Source organism: Octopus sinensis, linkage group LG20, assembly GCF_006345805.1.
Source record: "Octopus sinensis linkage group LG20, ASM634580v1, whole genome shotgun sequence".
NCBI lineage: Eukaryota > Metazoa > Mollusca > Cephalopoda > Octopoda > Octopodidae > Octopus > Octopus sinensis.
This window is the reverse complement of record NC_043016.1, coordinates 16,845,873-16,865,160: the sequence shown is the minus strand read 5'-3', so window position 1 is coordinate 16,865,160 and position 19,288 is coordinate 16,845,873. Positions and strand designations below refer to the sequence as shown.

At 36.0% G+C, this 19,288-nt stretch overlaps 1 protein-coding gene across 1 annotated transcript in view; it reads left to right on the top strand.

Annotated features, from left to right (window-relative positions):
* Positions 1-19,288, top strand: part of LOC115222455 (calponin-1) — a 52,011-nt gene that overhangs the window by 13,881 nt on the left and 18,842 nt on the right. The gene's annotated exons all lie outside the window — the stretch shown is intronic.

Genomic DNA, 19,288 nt, shown 5'->3' with positions numbered 1-19,288 from the left:
TAGATTTAGGATTAAATCTAATTTTACAGTATAAATATAAATTAAATTAGAGATAAAACCACTATTAGGCAAATCAAAGTGAAAAACATAAATCAAAACATAGAACTACAATTAATTAATATAATATACAAAATATATAAAATTTAAAATTTAAATTATTTAAATTTAAAGTAAAAATTTTAAATTATTAATTTATATATATATATTTTTATTTTATTTTTTTTATTTATTTATTTATTAAAAAAAATTTTTTTTAATATATATAACTATCAAAAAGTATTAAAAAGTTTTATATAAGATAAAAGTATATCTTATATTAAACTTTTTAATACTTTTATAGTTATATATTTAATAAAAAATAAAATAAAAAAACATTAAAAAATGAATAAATAAAAATATATATATATAAATCACCTTCCTTGAAGAAAATGACTTGCTGCCTGACACCCAACATGGTTTCCGACCAGGAAGAAGCTGCCTAACTCAACTCCTACAACACTATGACTGGGTGCTGAAATGACTGCTCAACCACTCAAATGTGGAAGTCATATCTTGACTTTGCAAAGGCCTTTGATAAAGTCGATCATGGAATGATATGTCACAAACTGCGTGATCTTGACATAGTTGGAAAATTGGGAGAATGGCTTCATGACTTTCTGAAGGATAGAAGCCAGGTGGTAGTAGCCAATGGGGCCACTTCCATTAACACGCAAATAGTGAGCGGTGTTCCGCAGGGCACTGTTTTGGGACCACTACTGTTCATAATGGCCCTCTCAGACATGCCCTCAGCCATGCAGAGAGCCACGATCACAAGTTATGCAGATGATACAAAAGTTTCACAGGCAATACAGAACCCTGAAGACACTAAGCACCTGCAATGTGAGCTGGACAAAATATACAAGTGGGCTGAAAAGAATAGCATGCAGTTCAATGCTGAAAAGTTTCAAGCTTTATGCTATCAGCATGAAAAACTAAATGCAATACCCAATAAATACACAGGACCTGGAGGGATTGCAATTCCAGAGGCACAATCAGTGCGTGACCTGGGTATTTACATGAGTGATGACGCAACCTTTCATGTACATGTTGCTAAATTGGCAATGAAATGTAGACGGCTGGCCGGATGGATTCTTAGAACCTTCAGAACAAGAGACCAAGAAACCATGATGGTCCTCTGGAGGACACTTGTCCTAAGCCACTTTGACTATTGCTCTCAGCTATGGTCACCATCCAGTGTCAAGTTGATCACAGAACTTGAGGCGATCCAACGAAGAAGATAGCCTCTGTGCAGCATATAAGCTACTGGGAAAGACTCAAGAGATTAAAACTCTATTCCTTGGACCGTAGGCAAGAAAGATATGCCATAATATACATCTGGAAGATCCTAGAAGGACTTGTCCCAAACTTTGGCATCGAGAGTTACACAAATGCCAGAACTGGGCGCCACTGCATAGTGCCAAGGACTCCAAATATGCCATCAAGATGTAGGACAAGATACTGTGATAGCCTGGGCTTCAGAGGCCCACAGCTCTTCAATATCCTCCCAAAGAACCTGAGGTACCTGCATGGGGTGGATGCAGATGTCTTTAAAGTAGGACTGAATCTCTTCCTGTCAGGTGTCCCGGATGAACCAACTTCACGGCAGAAGGTGCAGATGAGGGCAGCTGCATCAAACTCTCTCATGCACCAAATGGCAGTTGCTAAAAAGCATTCGTGAAGTAAAATCATGTAGCAACACCACATGGTGGTGCCCCAGCATGGCCACAGCTCGTGAGCTGAAACTAGATAAAATAAAATAAAAATAAATAAATACATACATATATATTTTGGGGCCACTACTGTTGATAGTGGCCCTCAGCCACCCTTGCTAGCTATGCAGATGATACAAAATTCTCTCAGACAATACAAAATCCTGGAAATATTGCACATCTGCAGCGGGAGTTGGATGCAATATACAAGTGGGCTGAGGACAACAACATGCAGTTTAATGTTTAATGCAGGAAAATTCCGGGCTCTGCACTACTATCACACAATGCTTAATGACATGCAGACAGGATACACTGGCCCAGGAGGAATTGAAATGCCTGAATCAAAAGCAGTGTGCGACCTAGGCATTGACATGAGCAATGATGCATGCTCCCAAGTACATATTACCAATTTGGTAATAAAATGCAGATGTTTGGTTGGATGGATGCTCCGAACTTTCAAAACAAGAGAAAAGGAGACATTGATAATCCCTGTATGTATTTATATATGTATGTGTCATCATCATCATCATCATCATCATTTAGAGTCCGCTTTCCATGCTAGCATGGGTTGGACGGTTCAACTGGGGTCTGGGAAGCCAGGAGGCTGCATCAGGCCCAGTCTGATCTGGCAATGTTTCTATGGCTGGATGCCCTTCCTAACGCCAACCACTCCGTGAGTGTAGTGGGTGTTTTTTACGTGCCAGACGAGGCTGGCAAACGGCCATATGGGGCTGGCAAACGTCCGACGGGGCTGGCAAACGGCCCGGGGCTGATGTATATATATACAAATGTGTATATATGTGTGTATACATGTGTTTATATGTGTGTATACATGTATATATATGTATGTGTATATATATATGTGTATGTCTGTGTATATATATGTGTGTGTATATATATATGTGTGTGTGTATACATGTATATATGTGTGTGTATATAAATGTGTATGTATATATGTCTATATATGTGTGTATTTATAAATATATATATATGTTTGTATAGCTACATATATGTGTATATATATATGTGTGTATTTATATATGAGTATATATGTATACATGTGTGTGTATATATATATATATGTGTGTGTGTGTATCATCATCATCGTTTAATGTCCGCTTTCCATGCTAGCATGGAGTGGATGATTTGACTGAGGTCTGGTGAACCAGATGGCTGCACCAGGCTCCAATCTTGATCTGGTAGAGTTTCTACAGCTGGATGCTCTTCCTAAGACCAACCACTCTGAGAGTGTAGTAGGTGCTCTTACATGCCACCGGCTCGAGGGCCAGTTAGCCGGTACTGACGTCAACCATGCTAAAATGGTGCTTTTCAATTGCCACCTGCACAGAAGCCACTCTGGCGGCACTGGCAACGATCACTCTTGAATGGTGCTTTCAAAGTTCTACAGGCAAGCAGTGCTTGCCAGTAGAACATATATATATATATAGGTCACTTTTGAGTGCTACTGGTAACATGTAACCCAGTACAACCTGTTGCATGGTCAGGTCATCGGCGACTAAACCGGCAATTCCACCAAGCTTGCTTGGTGAGGAGGGTGTTTATTGGAAACCCTGCAGGATGAAAAACAAAACCCGTCAAAGGGTGGAGGAACTCTTGAGAGTCAACGGCCATCCAATAAATGTCTTAAGGCTGTATCATGCGCGGGGACATAGAAATAATCGGACTGAATACCCGATCGCGTGGTTAAACCATTGGGAGTGAAGGACTCCTAGCCTTTGTTAGGGCATCCTTCTAGGAGAAGGTAACTCAGGTAACTGGGATAACTCCGACATAAAACCTGCGGCTCAGTGGTTACCGATGATGTTGACTTGTTCTTCTTTTCGGATTATGGCTGCTGTTGCTTAGTGAGTGGGATTGACTCTTCTTGCACAGGAATTGCACGATAGCAACACTGATTAAGCTTCGTGCAATGGCCAAACTCGATAAAAAAGAAATAAAATAATTTTTCTTATAAAAAAAAACTCCATTAACTAAATTTGAAACTTAAAACATTAGGATTATTTCCTACAACACATTTATTATGTTAAATATTTAATTTTTAAGGTAAAAAAATAGATAGAAATATGTATTTATCTTTGAAGATATAATTTGGCTTTAAAAAGACATTAATAAACTATCGAATATCTTTAACTTAGTTATACTTCAATATTTAATTACCAAATTATTTAACAAAATAATCACTATTAATATTTTTAGATTTAAGTTCACATCTAATAATTATAAAATAGTAAATACGTAAAAATAAGTATCTAAATTATACTCAACAAATATAGTAATTAAAAATCTAAAATTTTCTCTATCAATATATATAAACATATAACCAGAAATAAATAAATTAGTCCATTATTACTTACATAAATATTGTAAATATCTATAGAATATATTTATGAAATACAATTTAAAAATTGAAAAATCAAATTAAAAACATATAACCTATCTTTAAAAAAATCTTATTACTATTATCATCACTATCAAAAACATTTTTATAATCTATATACCACAGTGATTAACTAATATCTTAAAATTTACGTTCAGTTATAATAATTATATACTAGAAATAATTAAATAAATGTACATATCTAAATTATCATTAACAACTAAAATAATTATAAATTCAAATTTGACAATCAATATAGAATACAATAAAATTTCTTAAATAAAAGAGTTTACTTAACTCTCGAAACTAAAATTTCAAAACGGAAAACGTCTTTTTAAGAGTTTATAAGAAAACTCGAGGAATTACGTTATCAACAGAAATAGAACAAACAGATGGAAATATTCATTTATCAATGAAAACTACAAATATATTTTAGCTTTAATAGATAAAAAGAACAAAGTCACTAATAGAGAATAGAATCGCTATACACTATAATATCTTTCATTATAAACCTAAAATTTATAATTAACTACGATAAATTATACTCAAAACTCCATAAATTAAAATAATTTATATAACTACCATTTACTTTATATTCTCTAATAATCTTATACAAATAAATTTATTTCATATATATATAAAAAAATATGGTTATGTTGGAGTCAAATCTTTATTTAAATAAAGCTTTTAGACACATTCAATATTAACTCAGTAGTAATTCAATCATTATATTATAACCACTAATTAATAAACTTAAATTAATTTTAAAACTATAATGTAATTAAATTCATTAATAAATAATATTAATTAATTAAATAAACATCTAAATAAATCTACTTCAAAATATATAATATAAATACATTTTGATTAATATAAAAAATTTTATTACAAACTATAAACTTAACTGTCATTTATAACAAATATATTTTATATATCATATTAATACTCAAAACAAATGCTAAAATAATAATAAATTAGACTTATTATATAGGTAAAGTAATTTATATTTAGATCAAATACTTCGCTCATTAATTGAATAAATAAAGTACATATTATGATTATAAATAAATAGTACATAAAGAAAAAATTATTTTACTACACATTCAAAATGATTTATTTAACGATACTAAAACTATTACGAAAAAAGTTATATATACTTAATACTATTAATTTTAGTAGACATATAATAATCATAATAATAATAACAATATCAACCACAAAAAAAATAACTATCTTTTAATCTATATTCATTAAATGAATTATATATTTAGTAATAAAATAAACATCTAAATATAATCTAACTATAAGTATTTAAAGAACCTTTACTCACTCTTATTGATTTATACTCAAACCACCTATAGAAGTGCAATCACAACACTACTATCATTAATTAATTAATTTATTTATTTAATAATAAATATTAAATTAGACTTATTAAATTGTGTAATATACAATATAAAATCACATGCTAAATTTTAGAATTAATGCTAGTACAAAATATTACTACAAATTAGAAACAAAATAGGTTTAAATATAGTTGCTATTCATCTAAAAATTTACTATATAAGTAAAGTAATTTGTGTCTACATTTAATTTTATGCTCGTCCAATGAATTAACTAATTTATTATGATTATCAAATAATTATCATCATCATTTAAGGTCTGCTTTCCATGCTAGCATGGGTTGGACGGTTTGACTGAGGGCTGGCGAGCCAGACGGCTGCACCAGGTTCCAGTCTTGATCTGGCAGAGTTTCTACAGCTGGATGCCCTTCCTAACGCCAACCACTCTGAGAGTGTAAGGGGTGCTTTTACATGCCGCCGGCACGGGGGCCAGTCAGGCAGTACTGGCAATGACCTCGCTCGAATCTTTTTACACATGCCAATGGCACAGGTGCCAGTGAGGCAAAGCTGGTAACGATCACACTTGAATGGTGCCTTTTATGTGCCACTGGCACAGAAGCCGGTTAGCCGCTCTGTCAACGATCATGCTCATATGGTGCTCGTGCCCATCATCGAATTTCACTTTGATTTTGATTTCCATTTCACTTGCCTCAGCAGGTCTTTGCAAGCAGAGTTTAGTGTCCAAAGAAGAAAAAGGTACACACAAATGGGTTGGTTATGCCCCTGGCATAGGCCACGAGGTTATGGTCTCATTTGGCTTGCTGGGTCTTCTCAAGCACAGCATATTTCTTTAAATTCACTAGAACATAAAAAACGAGAATTACTACCTATACTATATGATTTCGCCTTACAAATTATCTTTCCACTTTAAATTATACTTAATTCATTGGGATTTAAGTTCTCATATGTATATTTGTTAAGCCCAGTAGAGTTCATAAGATTTCTATTCTTAAAGGAATGCATATGCTGAGCTACTCTTAATTTAATTTTAGAGGAAGTGAACCCTGTATAAATGGTATTTAAGTTATTATTATTCCTATTATTCTCATTAATTCAAGTAACTATACATTTATATACAACATTGTTTAAATCACATTTATTATTAATTTCACAATTAGTTTTATCTCTACATGTACAATATGAGTGCCTTATCTGTATTATTATTGGTATGATTATAAAATTTCGTTTTATAAAAATTATTCAACTTAAATTTGTTAAAAGAAGAAATAATGTTACCTACATTATTAGTGGTAGAATAACCAACTCCAAAATTATTACTAGAGAAAATATTTTTTATATTTACGATTATCATGAATGAATTGTTCAATAATATTTAAAATCTCTTTAATAATATTAGTTTTAACTTGAGCCCCATAAGGAACAATTAACCAAATTTTATTCCTATTATTTATATTTTTATTATTATTATTATTATTATTATTATAATTAACACTATTATTATTAATCATATTATTATTATTATATTTCTTTTTAATATTATTAAAATTATAATTATAACTTATTATCATTTATTGAATTAAAATTAAAATTCGTCTTATTTCTACTTTTATTTTTATTTATATTATTATTATTATTATAAATACTATTTTTATTATTACTACTAATATTACTATTATAATAATTATTAAAGAATTTAATATTATTATTATATCCTGCCTCTTGCGGGGCTTCATTATAATAAGGTGCATGTTTATTGAAAATTTCTAAATCATAAGTAAGTAATGATATTCATTTACTAATATTATTCATCAATGATTTTTTTAATTGATGGTGAGTGATTACTATTAGCATTTATATATCTATGGTTTTCATTAAATTTATGATATGTTTTTTTTTACCTGTTATATATTGATCATTCATTTTTATACTTTTTGAGATCTAAATATTGTTTTATAAAAATATATATTGTTATTTATGTTTAGGTTTATGTCTATCACTGTTTGAGTTGCATAATAGTAGTTTTATCTCTAATTTATATTTTATATATATATATTGTGAAATTTGATTTAATACTAAATTGAATTTTTCCCTGTAAGTTTGGAGTTATACTCCCTAATATTATTATTATTATACACACACACACATATATATATACATGTATATATACAAATACACACACATATATATATATATATGCACAGATATACATATATATACATTTCGAAGGGAATGAAAGATATAAACATTTACCATGTTTTACAGCCGGACCTCAGATTTTGAACTTTAATTAGCAAATAAAATAAATTGCAAGGCAAAGTTCTCATCAGTGGATATGCCCAAACAATAACATATAAATTAGAGACCAAATAGCACGCGTCTCATACTTATATTTTACAAATTTTTTAAATCCACCATGTAAGCGTAGTTTCAATCGGCAGCAAATAAAAATTCTGATTAAACTTCAGAAATTGCTAAAATCATTTCTTAAATGTATATAGGGTAGGAAAAATTATAGAAATTGGACTTTTTGACTGTTCTTTCTAGTATGTTAAGCAACCTGTTAAAGGCTTGCTTCTTTGTATATAAATGTACACTAATTTTTATATGAAAAATGTCTATTGACTTTGTATACATACTAGGCCACCAGTACCAAAAATTTTTATAGTTTTTTCTACCCTATCTAAATTATATACATACATACATATATATATACACACACACATATATATATATTTCTTTACTACCCACAAGGGGCTAAACACAGAGGGGACAAACAAGGACAGACAAAGGGATTAAGTCGATTACATTGACCCAGTGTGTAACTGGTACTTAATTTATCGACCCCGAAAGGATGAAAGGCAAAGTCAACCTCGGCGAAATTTGAACTCAGAATGTAGCGGCAGACAAAATACGGCTACGCATTTTGCCCGGTGCGCTAACGTTTCTGCCAGCTCGCAGAATATACACACATATATATACATACATACATACATTTATATATATATATATACATACATATATATATAACTGTATACATATATAAATACATATATATCTATATCTACATATATATACATATATAGATGCGTCCGCTTTCCATGCTAGCATGGGTTGGATGGGTCAACTGGGGTCTGTGAAGCTGGAAGGCTTCGTCAGGCCCAGTCAGATCTGGCAGTGTTTCTACGGCTGGATGCCCTTCCTAACGCCAACCACTCCGAGAGTGTAGTGGGTGTTTTTTACGTGCCACCTGCACAGGTGGCAGACAGAGCTGGCAAACGGCCACGAACAGATGGTGCTTTTACGTGTCACCGGCACGGGGCCAGACAGAGCTGGCAAACGGCATATATCATCATCATCATCATCGTCGTTTAACGTCCACTTTCCATGCTAGCATGGATTGGACGATTTGACTGAGGACTGGAAAACCAGATGGCTGCACCAGGCTCCAATCTTGATCTGGCAGAGTTTCTACAACTGGATGCCCTTCCTAACGCCAATCACTCTGAGAGTGTAGTGGGTGCTTTTATGTGCCACTGGCACAAGGGCCAGTCAGGCGGTACTGGCAACAGCCATGTTCAAATAGTGTTTTTTACATGCCACCTGCACAGGAGCCAGTCAGCAGCACTGGCAATGACCTGATTCGAATGCATTTTCACGTGCCAGTATGGCAACGCTGGTAACGATCACACTCAAATGGTGCTCTTAGCGCTCCAAAGCACAGATGCCAGTCATCGAATTTGATTTCGATTTCACTTGCCTCAACACGTCTTTGCAAGCAGAGTTTAGTGTCCAAAGAAGGAAAAGGTATGCGTAAGTGGGCTGGTTACACCCCTGGCATAGACCACGAGGTTATGGTCTCATTTGGCTAGCAGGGTCTTCTCAAACACAGCATATTTCCAAAAGTCATTGCCTTGGTGAGGCCTAATATTCGAAGGTTGTACTGCACCACTTCATCCCAGGTCTTCCTGGGTCTACCTCTTCCACAGGTTCCCTCAACCGCTATATATTTACATATACTTATATATATATATACACATATTTATATACATATAAATAAATATATAAGCAACCTGAGAGACATGCTGGACATAAGAAGCATTGGATGTGGCGTGCAAGAGAGACGTCTATGCTGGTATGGTCATGTACTACGGATGGATGAGGAGAGATGTGTGAAGAAGTGCCACTCCCAAAAAGTTGGAAGTATCAGGTGGAGAGGTAGACCCAAGAAGACATGGGATGAGGTAGTCAAGCCTGACCTTCAAACGTTGGGTCTCACAGAGGCAATGACGAAAGACTGAGACCTCTGGAGATATGCTGTGACTGCAAAGACCCAACAAATAACATGAGTTCATGGCTGTTTCCTGCACCAGTTTCACATAGCCCCAGCCTATCCAAAGTACCTTGGATTGTAGAACGACTTGCTGTGCTTACCTTGGATCGTAGAGTGACCTGCTGTGCTTGAGGAGACCTATTGAGTCAAGTACATCAACATCAAAATAAATATAAAATGGAAATTGTAGTTATGATACCTGTGCCGGCAGCACGTAAAAAGCACCATCCGAACGTGGCCGATGCCAGCTTCTGTATCAGTGGCACGAAAAAGCACCAACTGATCATAGCCGTTGCCAGCCTGCCCTGACACCTGTGCCAGTGGCACATAAACGGCACCCACTACACTCACGGAGTGGTTGGCGTTAGGAAGGGCATCCAGCTGTAGAAACACTGCCAGATCAGACTGGAGCCTGGTGCAACCTCTTGGCTTCCCAGACCCCGGTCGAACTGTCCAACCCGTGCTAGCACAGAAAACAGACGTTAAACGATGATGATGATGACATTCACACAAATTCAAAACCAAAAATATATATGTGTATATATATGCATATATATATATATGCATATATATATATATGCATATATATATATGTATATGCATTTATATACATGTGTATATGCATATATATACATGTGTATATGCATATATATACATGTGTATATGCATATATGTACATGTATATATATGCATATAAATATGTTATATACATATATATATGTATATATATATATATATGTACATGTATATATATATATATGCATAATGATGAACGGAAAGATCATAAGCAACATTTTTTTAATAACCCATCCTTGAGGCTTATCTGTCTTTCTAGCTCTGACATCAGTGTACTTAGTAAAAATATTCTAGATAAATGTATTCCTACCTTAGTTAAAAATAATTAAAGCTTAGTTTATGGTCCAATTCATTCCAAGTCGTTGACTGGTTTAGTTCTATTACTAATAAGAGGAGCACTAAGTTTGTCCAGTTGGACATTTCTAGTTTTTATTCCTCCATCAACCCAATAGTACTTTGGCTTGCTCATATCAAAGCTGGTCTCACCTGGGAAGAAATTAATGTTGGCTGCCAGAAAATCTATCATAAAGTTTGATAATAAGATGTGGGTCCATAAAGACACACACGATGGTTTGATGTTACGATAGGAAGTTCTGATTCAGCACAAATAGCTGATTTAGTCTGTATATATATACACTTATGAAATGGCAGACCAGTTCCCAAACATAAATGGAGGTCTATATCATGGTGATTGTTTACTTTACCTTCAAAATGTTTCTAACCAAAAAGTACAAAAGGTTAAGAATAGTTTAAGTTTTTCTCTAGAATGGGCTTAAGCATTGTTTTTGATGATGATGTAATGAAGGCCAACTTTTTAGATGCTACACTTAACTTACCCAATAATTCGTACTTCCTATACCACAAACCATCGACCAATCTTAAGTATATTAGCCAATTCAGTAATCATTCTAGGGCAATCAGTAAGAACTTAGTTAAGGATATTTCATTTAGATTGTCTAAGTTATCTGCCAATGTTGACATTTTCAATAACTTAAAGCAGGTTATACAGATAAAGTTACCTGCATTAATTCCATTCAATCTTATTCTACCTTTACTAATGGAGACATGAAATCTAGTTGTAACGATATAAACGATATCAATTTTAATTTATACACCAACACCAAACAGAGGAAGGGAGATAACCCTTATTTAAACCCCTTGTTTCATTCTAAAGGTAAATCGATGTCTTTTAAAGATGGTTAAACTAAAAATCAGGCAACTAATAGTAAAACTATTTGGTTGATTATTCCCTATGGGAGACAAACTAAATCTAATCTTCCTTTGCAGTTTTGGGAAGCTATTATTAGGAATTTTCCAAAGAATTCTAGGTATTACTCTATTATCAACTTGCACCCGGTTAGGATTGGTTTTTCCAGATGTACGGTTTGCTCTTTCTACAATATTTTTACATTTGCTGAATAAATTTGAGCATTGTTATGTCATTTCACATATATATAAGTTCAGCTTTTGTAAAACCAAAAAAAACCCAACCGTAATCCAGTGGAATCTGGTGCATCTTGCAAGCTCCAGTTAAACTGTCCAGCCCATACCAGCATGGAAAATGGACGTTAAAGGATGGTGGGGATGATTCTCTTCTTCTCTAGACAGAAGGCTCAAATAATTGAGTCAATGCAGCCTTTCACCTGTGTCTGTCTTGTGCTCTCATGCCATAGAGGGTGAGCAAAAAAAAAATCTGAAAGAGGTGGAGTCCTGAATTCTCCTTTTTCAATCACAACATCAATTAATTAGGCAGTTAACTTCTGATATATACACTTTAACTACACTGTATTCACATCAGTCATTGACCATAAAAGCCATATGAGGGAAATTTCTGTAAACACATTTACAGTACAGCTGCCAACAGCTTCACTGTAACTATGACATAGGGAACTTATATGGTGCTTTCCTTACTCAAGGGACCCCTGGGTGCAGTTTAACGTCATGCCCAGGACATTAAATACTAACACAGGTTATTAACAATCATCCTTGTATAGTATAGTATAGTTAACCAGGTGATACATGAAGGAGTCATTCCCAATGACTGGTGTAGCAGCATAATAGTCAACTGTTACAAAGGTAAAGGTGATACCCTAGATACAAATAATTACTGAGGTATCAAGCTGTTGGATCAGATAATGAAGGTTACGGAGAGGGTTATAGCCCAACTAATTAGAGAGAGTTAGTTTAGATGAGATGCAGTTTGGGTTTGTGCCAGGGAAAAGCACCACTGATGCCATATTTCTGGTAAGACAGCTGCAGGAGAAATACCTAGCCAAAGATAAGCTCCTTTACCTGGCTTTTGTTGACATGGAGAAAGCCTTTGACAGGGTCCCCCAATCCCTTATCTGGTGGTCAACGAGGAAACTAGGGATAGATGAATGGTTAATGAGAGCTGTGCAAGCCATGTACAGAGACGCTGCTAGTAAGGTGAGGGTTGGCAACGAGTACAGTGAAGAATTCCGAGTAGAGGTAGGGGTCCACCAAGGCTCAGTCCCCTCCTATTTATCATAGTCCTCCAGGCAATAACAGAGGAATTCAAGACAGTATGCCCCTGGGAGCTCCTCTATGCTGATGACCTTGCTCTAATTGCTGAGTCACTATCAGAACTGGAGGAGAAGTTTCAGGTGTGGAAGCAAGGATTAGAATCGAAGGGCCTTAGAGTCAACCTAGCTAAAACAAAAGTCCTAATAAGTAGGAAGGTAGACAAATCACAAACGCCTTCAGATAGATGGCCCTGCTCGATATGTAGAAAAGGCATAGGTAGAAACTCTATAAGATGCACCAAGTGTAAGCTATGGACACATAAGAGGTGCAGCAATATCAAAGGAAGGCTAACGGGGAAGATAGTTTTTGTATGTGGCAGATGCTCAGGAGCAATAAACACTGAAAATGTGCAGAGACCAACTTCCGTCACTTTCCAGGGGAAAAAACTAGAAATAGTTGATAGCTTCCGTTACCTAGGTGACCAAGTCAGTAGCGGGGGCAGGTGTGCTGAAAGTGTAACTGCTAGAGTAAGAATAGCCTGGGCAAAGTTCAGAGAGCTCTTACCCCTGCTGGTGACAAAAGGCCTCTCGCTCAGAGTAAAAGGCAGACTGTATGATGCATGTGTACGAACAGCCAGGCTACATGGCTATGAAACATGGGCCGTGACTGCTGAGGATATGCGTAAGCTCGCAAGAAATGAAGCCAGTATGCTCCGATGGATGTATAATGTCAGTGTTCATACTCGACAGAGTGTAAGTACTTTGAGAGGAAAGTTGGACCTAAGAAGCATCAGTTGTGGTGTGCAAGAGAGACGTTTGCGTTGGTATGGTCATGTGACGAGAATGGCTGAAGATAGTTGTGTGAAAATGGGCCGCACCCTAGCAGTTGAGGGAACCTGTGGAAGAGGTAGACCCAGGAAAACCTGGGACGAGGTGGTGAAGCACAACCTTCGAACTTTAGGTCTCACTGAGGAAATGACTAGTGACCGAGACCTTTGGAAGTATGCTGTGCGTGAGAAGACCCAGCAGGACAAGTGAGATCATAACCCATGGCCTCTACCTGGGATGTAGCCAGTCCATTTATGCATACCTTTCCTTCTTGGGACACAAAACTCTACTTGTGAAGACCTGTTGAGGCAAGTGAGAATCAGAATCAAAATCGAAATTGATCAACATCAATGGAAATTGTAGCTGTGATACCAGTGCTGGTGGCACGTAAGCGAACAATCCAAACGTGGCCATTGCCAGTGCCGCCCCGACGGGCCTCTGTGCCGGTGGTACATAAAAAAAGCACCATCCAATTGTGGCCGTTGCCAGCCTAGCCTGGCTCCTGTGCCGGTGGCACGTAAAAAGCACCCACTACACTCACGGAGTGGTTGGTGTTAGGAAGGGCATCCAGCCGTAGAAATATTGCTAGATCAGACTGGGCCTGGCACAGCCTTCTGGCTTCACAGACCCCAGTTGAACCGTCCAACCCATGCTAGCATGGAAAGCGGATGCTAAATGATGATGATGATGATGATCCTCTATAACTATGTAACCCTTTAGCATTCAAACTTTTCTGTCAAATTTAATTCTTGTTTATCTCTCATCTCTTTTGTTGCATTTCTGTACACAACACTATATTCTCCATTGTCACAGTCCACCTTTGTCGTGCCAGATCATCTGGTAATATTACCTGTGTTAGACTGGTGTCCTATCCTGGTGGAAGTTTGTCTCTCATCCTCCCAGTTTCTGTCTACCAGATCCAGTCGCAAAGCTTTGGGTGATCCATGGCTATAGTAGAGGACACTTGCCCAATATACCAACAGTAGAACCATGTGATTGGGAAGGAAATTTCTTATTGTACAGCCACACCTGTGTCCATATATATATATATATATATATATTTGGTGTTAGGAAGTGCTTCCAGTCATAGAAACTCTGCCAAATCAGACTGGAGTCTGGTGCGCTGCCCCTCAGCTTACTAGCCCTGGTCAAACCATCCAGCCCATGCCAGCATAGACAACAGACATTAAATAATGATGTTTCCCTCCTCCCTCACTCTGTCTCTTTCCTTTTTTTCTCTCTTTCTCGTCCTTCCCTAATTCTTTAGTCCCTCTGCCCACTACCTCTCTCCTCTCCTTCTACATGACCAGTATTCTGACCTTTCTTTCTTGGTTTGACTACCATCCGTGTAGCATCTCATATTCCTTCCCATGATTTTCATCTTCTATGTCCCTGCCATAAAGTTTCACTTCCACACATGCCAGCTTAATTTAAGTCGTCCTTAGTCAAAAGACACTTGTTGTTTGTTTTTTTGTATTTGTGTACCATTTCTCCGTTTTTTTTTTTTCATCCTTGTTTTCATATACATTCGCTTGCTTTCTTCTAAAGAATCTAGTCCTCTTAGCTTAGATTTTCTTGGGGCTGGCCAGATGAGAGCATCTTGAGAGAAACAGCCCGAAACTGCAAAGGCAATCTGCTTCTTGACTGATGTTTGACAGCTCCAAATGACCCGTCCTTGTTTTTCCCTGTCCTTTTTTTGTACTCTCTAACTGTTTGAATGTTTTGTTGTGGCTTGTTATGTTCTTGTTCCATTTTTTTGTTTGATTTTATATATATATATACATTATTTGCATCTTCCATCAACCGTTCTAGCACAGTGATGATTTCCGTGAATTTTTCTATGTACAATTTTCACTGCACCTGCCCGTTTGATAGTTGAGGCTGAGAAGAATGAAAATAAACGATCCAGTGTCCCCAAAAATGTAGCTGAATCTGCACCCATTGATGCTACATGCACAGCTGCTAAATTCAAAGAGTGATTGACACATGACACAAATACAATCTTTAGATTAACTTCTGTAATGCGTGCTTGAACACCAGATCGATGACCTGCCATTACTGCCGCATTATCAAATGCTTGTCCACGACACTCTTGAATGTTAATGTCATCCATTTCTAATTGTTTCAGAATCATTGATGTAATTTGCTCAGCATTTTTGCCTTTCATCTCAATAAAGCGAAGAAAGGATTCTTCTATTTTTACTTCCTTTTCATCTATTTTAACATAATGTAGCACCTGGGGATTTTGGTCAATATGAGAAATGTCTGGAGTACTATCAAAAATAATGCAATGGTATTTACTCTGTTTCACTTCATCAATAACTTCCTTTCTCACTTGATCCTCCCAGGGCGTTCATAAATTCATTCTGAATTTTTGGTGAGAGATAGGAAATTGCAAACTTATCAATTTTTACTTTCACCAAATGTTCACGTAGCACTGGGTCGAATTTTGTCAATTGAACAAGCTCCAGAAAATTTCCTTCACTTTCAGTTGCCTTCTCAACTAGAATATCTTCTCTATGGCCTCATAAAGCTAAGTTTTGCTTATCAAGAAGCATAATTATATCCAAGAATCTAGTCAAGATTTGCTTCCATTTCTTTGTTTCATTTTCAACTTAGGTTTGTTCTTTGTCTGTTACATCGCCTTTGGAAAGGCAAATTTCTAACTCTTTCCACTGAGTAAAATGCATTCTCATGTGCAGGGCTAGATTCATATTTTTTTTTATCTTAAGATTCAACTTCCACTGAGATTTGAAATCATCAACTGAGCAGAACTTTGAGTTTCCACTTGAAAATAGCTTACAACAAAACAAAACACAGCTTCTTTCAATGAAGAGTATATCACCCAAGTTCTCAAGATTTTTTCCCCCATTTTGTAGAATTTGAAAAAAACTACTTTTTTGACAATCTTCTAGTCTCTCCAGTCCTGGACATACAACTTCTTTGAATTCACAGTCAATATTTTGCACAGCCTTCGATCCTTGTTGTACAAGGATTTCCCGAATACTGTCACCATGATTAAACTAAGCAAACCACATCCCAATGTCTTTCAAATTAATATAAGAGTTTTGTTCTTCGGTAGTTTGTGGTGGATCAGCATCATCTCCATGACCTTCTACTGTAATACCAGTTTCGTCTGGATGGTCGGGTCTGATGAGAAATTTAATTATGGCACCTTCATTTTGCCTTTCTTCTCTCGTTTTTCTTTTTCCTTTTTTTTTCTTTCAAAATGCTGCATTGTTGTCCTTAATTCACTTCATCTCAGATTATATCAGTGATATCATAAATATATGAGAGTATAGACCAGCTTAAAAAATAACCAGCTTTCTGAATATCATTGACACACTGTCTTATCCACAATATTACTGTATTAACAACATTATACTGTATATTACACAATATTAACAAACAATACAAGTTTACTAAATTTTAAGGAAATTTTAATAGCTACTATACATTATTAAAGTCTATAATATTTATACTGCATATATTGATACAAATAAATTGTATCGCTTGGGGCAGACTGTCCCCCACCTCTTGGTATGCCACTGTGTACACACACACAACTGTTGGCCCAAGGCTATGGTAGAAGTGGTTGGGAAGTAAACTTCTTAGTGCCTTGACTTACTCCAAGGTCGATGAAAATACAAAAATTAATAATGGACTTGTAATATATTCAAATGAATTCAAGCTTAGGAAAAGAGACAAGAAAATCTATGCAACTGTATTTTCTCTCTACATTAATAAACATTCATTCATACATAAACAAAAACAAAAAATAATTAGTGGATAGTAGGCTCCACTAGAGAAATTAATGCATAACAAGAAATACAAGTTCTGCTCAAAAAATATTGGGACTTTTGCTTTTGTAATGGAGCTAAAGTATGCAGAGTGAAGCAACTTGGCACAGACTGACCTTGAACTCTTTTGTACATACACAGTTAAAATGTTCTCAATCTCTTCTGTTGTTTATAGTAGTACTTGGAACTTCAAGTACTTAGGTGGTTGGGCGAGCAGTTTAAAAAGCAGACATCAAGATCAGGAAGACAGAAGCATGGACAGTCTGTCACAAGCTAAAGGAAGTCTGGAACTCCAAATTGCCCAGGCAAATTGAAATCTAACTGTTCATTACAACTGTTGAATCAGAGCTATTCTATGGCAGTGACAAAAAAATTGTCAAGTGAGCTAAATTGATGCTACACAAGGATTCTACGAATGACTCTATATGTGAAATGACAGCAACATATGACAAATGAATGACTTTATGGAGACCTGCTGAAATTTATCAACAAGATCAGGTAAAGACAGCTACGACTACCGTGTCACTGCATGTGCCACCCTAAGCTGGAACACACTTCATGGCGACGTAAGAATAGGAAAACGTCATCGCACTTACATTGACAATTTGATTGCAGACACTGGCCTGGAATGTATCCAGGACTCCTTGAGGTAATAACGATGAAAGGTGGCAGGTGAACTTTGTTGCTACAGCCCAGGTTGGAACCCTGGTCACACAAAAAAAGAAAAAAAAAGGATGTAATGTATATTGGTGAAAAAACTTATATTACAAATGAAGTTAATTGTGATGCTGGTTCTCTCTGAATTACACAGACAATCCTAAGAGAAAAGTTGGGTATAAGATGCATCAGATGTAGAGTGCAAGAGGAAAGACTGTGCTACTTTGGTCATGTGATGTATATGGATGAGGACAGCTGTGTGAAGAAATGCTGATCTCCAAATGTGGAAGGGGTGGAATCGAAAGATGTGGGATGAAGTGGTGAGAAAGCATCATCACTGAGATGACAAGGGAGCACAACTTCTGGTGATTTACTGTGCTTGAGAAAACACATCAAGTAAAATCATGGCCATCCATATATACAAGCATGTCAGTTGTACTAGTGCCACATAAGATGCACCCATGCTGGTGCCACATAAGATACCCCTGTGCTGATGCCACATAGTAATGCTCCCATTCGGGGTCATATAAAAAGTTCCTGTGCCACTTCCACATATGAGGCACCTGTGTTGGTGTCATGCATAAAACTCCTGTGTCAGTGTCACTTATAAAAATCCATGTTGGTTCCATGTATAAAGTACCCATGCCACTCCCACTTAAGAAGCACCCAGCCCACACTGTGAAATGGTTAGCATTAGGAAGAGTATCCAGCCATAGAAACCATGCCAAAACAGACAATTGGAGCCTGAACAGCTCTTTGACTGACCAGCTCCTATCAAACTATCCAATCCACGCCAACATGGCAAACAGACATTAAATGATGATGATGAGGCCTGATCAGAATTTATCAGGAAGTGGTTCTATAAAAAGAAAATTACAACACATGTCAATTCAGCAGCTAATCTCCTTCAAAATGACCTTTTTCTGAAGCTACATATTTTATCCAGCATCATTTCCATCAACAGAATCATTCCAGTGGAGAATGATAGCAAGCAACTGCCTTTTCACATTCTCTTGGATTTCTTCAACATCTTGAAATCTTGTTGAGATCTTCCACTGCAGAGACCGAGCCTTAGTTTCAGTGTCACAACTATAGACCCATGAA